Raw genomic sequence first — 3706 nt, forward strand, 5'->3', positions numbered from 1 at the left:
TAAGATATTTGGCAAGACCGCAAGCAATGGAATTGTTGGTTACCTTGGTTGTGACGATTAAAAGCTGTATATCTTCTGAAGATCCGAGAGGATTTCTTTTGTCTCTCTTGTTACAATAAATCTCGCAGAATTCGCACTTCCTACACCGAGTCCAGCGCATGGAACAAAGAATCCTTTCCCCTTTCCTCGACACTGCAGAGTGTATGCTGAGAGCGGTGTGATGCAAGATCCTCAGCCACATTTTCTCCCCTCATTGGTAGAGAGCGACACTTAGGGACTTGACCAATAATAACAGCAAATACTCTTAAAGCAACAGTGCCTCCACTAAAATCGATCACCAGCTTTGTGTATTTAACGGTGTGCAACATTAAATTTTTGCAGGAAATTGTTTATAAAATTATATGCGTTACTTCTTGCATAGACGCAAGAGAGTTTGCAAATGATAGAAATCTAGTATTTGGTGGTTGGGTCCCGTTCAATGTGTGGACGTTCCAGAGAATGATATGCCAAATGAGAGGCTTAAACGGTGGTAAATGCGGACAAGAGCCACTCTATCTCTGTTGAGGCAGCGGGAAGATGGAGAAAGGTCGGGAAACGGAGAAGGTGCAGGTGAGGGCAGATTCAATGGTGGAGGAATAGAGACCCCGTTTTTTGAAGAAGGAGGACACCCCTGAGTCCAGGAAAGCAAAGCCTCATCCAGGGAATAGGGAGCACAAGAGATTCTGCAGCTGTTGGAAATCTGGAATAACACGTAATGTTCTGGAGGAACTCAGAAGATCAGGCAGCATCTATGGAGCAATACAGACAGTCGACGTTTTGGGTAGAGACCCTTCATCAGGACTAGAAAGGAAGCGGGAAGAAAATCAGAATAAGATGATGGGGGATGTGGAATGAGCACATTCTGGAAGCTGATAGTTGAAACTAAGTGAGGGGGAAGGCGGTTGAGTGGGGTAGGTAGGATAAAATCCGATTCTGTCTGGTGATAGATGAAAAGGTAAAGGTCTGAAGAAGGTGGAGGAGAAGCATTAAATCCAGCGGAGGTACATATGATCCTCTTGGAGATCGTTTTGTCAAGCACTTTCGATCTTTCCGAAAAAGGCAAGATTTTCCGATGACCAACCATTTTAATTCCAATCTCTATGATGAAGCCAATCCCAGGTTTAATGAGCAGCATCTGATATTCCATCTGAGTAGCCTTCAACTTCATGACGTGAACATCGGTTTCTCCAATTTACGGTAATTTGACCACCCCCCGCCTCCCAGCCCACATCTTCAATTCCCATTCGGCCCCCTTCCCTCTACTGTTTTGCTTATCTGCTTATCACCTCACCCTGGTGCGCTGATCCATTCCTTTCTCCCATGCTCCACTTCCCTGTCCTATCAAATTCATTCTTCTCCAGCCCTTTCGATATTCCATCTATCACCTCCTAGTTTCTTGCTTCATCCTCCTCCCCCGTTCACCTGGCTTCACCTATCATCTTCTAGCTTGTGCACCTTCCCTCCCGCACCTTCTGATTTTATCTTTTTTCTACCCCCCCCCCCCTCACGCTCTCTCTTTTTTCCCACTTCTGCTGATGGTCTAAGTCCGAAACTAGATTGTTTATTTCTTTCCATAGACGATTCATGATCTGTTGAGTTCCTGAAGCATTTTGTGAGTATTGACCTGAATTTCCAGCATCTGCAGAATCTCTTCTGTTCATGGTTGAATTTTAGAACGTATCACGAAGCCATAAAAATAGTAAAGTGGCAACAATCGTGTTGCATGTTTTTTTTTCTAAAATTCAACTAGTTTTCAAAATAATTCATTATCTATGTTACTTTGCTCAGGTTGAATCACGCTCAATGGTAATATATTTTCATTATTATTCAGAATATGCTGCATGTTAAGAATATGTTGTGTTAAGTTAAAGTTAATCTGTAATCGAGACATAAATTGTATTTCAAAAACAACTAATGCAATTTTCTGCTTTGGCGCTTTCTTTTGGTGTAACAGACAAATCTGAAGAATCTAAACCAAAAAGCAATTCACCACCTTCATTGCAATTTCTCTTTGGACTTAAGCTTACCTCTTGTTATCTGGATACATCTAGAGATATACAACAAAGGCGGGTAATTGGGGGATGGGGAAAGATACAAAATAATTGAACAACATGTGGCAGGAATGACTAATTGAACAACATGTGGCAGGAATGACACGCCTTATTGTGTTAGATACTAACACTGAAGGAAGGGCTTTCTGGGTGAAACAGTGCGCAAATAATGCTCATGCACGTTACTCTGAGACTGAGTATATATCGGCCATCGGCCGATACATCGGCCACAATGGATCAAGAGCCCTGTTTCTTTGAAGACAATTAACAACTGTGACTATTTCTTCATAGCGCAATTCAGCCGTTTCTTTAGCATTTGTCTGTTCTTTTTTCTAAGCCGAGTTGAGACCCTCAACCCAACACTAACAGAAAGCCGGCAAAGAGCCAGTCGGACTCATACCTGCGACCGCACGCCTCGAAGCACCGGCCAGCTTTCATCCTGTAATGCGAGAGCATGTTACCAAATCTACTGACAGCATTTTTTAATTGATGTGCCTTTCCCAAATATGGACTGGAATGTCCCTAGAGCGATAGGTTTAGATGGGGTGGAGTTTGTTAGGTGCGTTCAAGAATGTTTCTTTACGCAATATGTAGATAAGCCTACAAGAGGAGAGGCTGTACTTGAGCTGTTATTTGGAAATGAACCTGGTCAGGTGTCAGATCTCTCAGTCGGAGAGCATTTTGGAGATAGTGATCACACTTTAATTCCATTTACCATAGCATTGGAGAGGGATAGGAACAGACAAGTTAGGAAAGCGTTTAATTGGAGCAAGGGGAAATATGAGGCTATCAGGCAGGAGCTTGGAAGCATAAATTGGGAACAGATGTTCTTAGGGAATAGTACGGAAGAAATATGTCAAATTTTCAAGGGATATTTGAGTGGAGTTCGGCATAGGTACGTTCCAATGAGACATGGAAAGGATAGGACGGTACAGGAACCGTGGTGTACAAAGGCTGTTGCAAATCTAGTAAAGAAGAAAGGAAGAACTTACGAAAGCCAAAACGGGCCATGAGAAGGCTTTGGCGGACAGAATTAAGGAAAACCTTAACGAGCAAGTATGTAACGAGCAAGAGGATAAGACGTGAGAGTAAAGGACCAATCAAGTGTGACAGCAGTAAAGTGTGTATGGAACCGCAGGAGATAGCAGAGGTACATAATGAGTTATTTCCTTCAGCATTCACTACGGAAAATGATCTGGGCGATTGTAGGGATGATTTACAGTGGGCTGGAAAGCTTCAGCATGTGGATATTAAGAAAGAGGATGTGCCGGAAACTTTTGGAAAGCATCAAGTTGGATAAGTCACTGGGATCGGACGAGATATACCTCAGGCTACTATGGGAGGCGAGGGAAGAGATTGCTGGGCCTTTGGCGATGGTATTTACATCATCAATAGGGACGGGAGACGTTCCGGAGGATTGGAAGGTTGCAGATGTTGTTCCACTATTCAAGAAGGGGTGTAGAGACAGCCCAGTAAATTATAGACCTGTGAGTCTTACTTCAGTGGTTGGTTAGTTGATGGAGAAGATCCTGACAGGCAGGATTTATGAAGATTTGGAGAGTCATAATATGATTAGGAATCGTCAGCATGGCTTTGTGAAAGGAAGGTCGTGTCTT

Source organism: Hemitrygon akajei, chromosome 15 (assembly GCF_048418815.1).
Source record: "Hemitrygon akajei chromosome 15, sHemAka1.3, whole genome shotgun sequence".
NCBI classification, from domain to species: Eukaryota; Metazoa; Chordata; class Chondrichthyes; order Myliobatiformes; family Dasyatidae; genus Hemitrygon; species Hemitrygon akajei.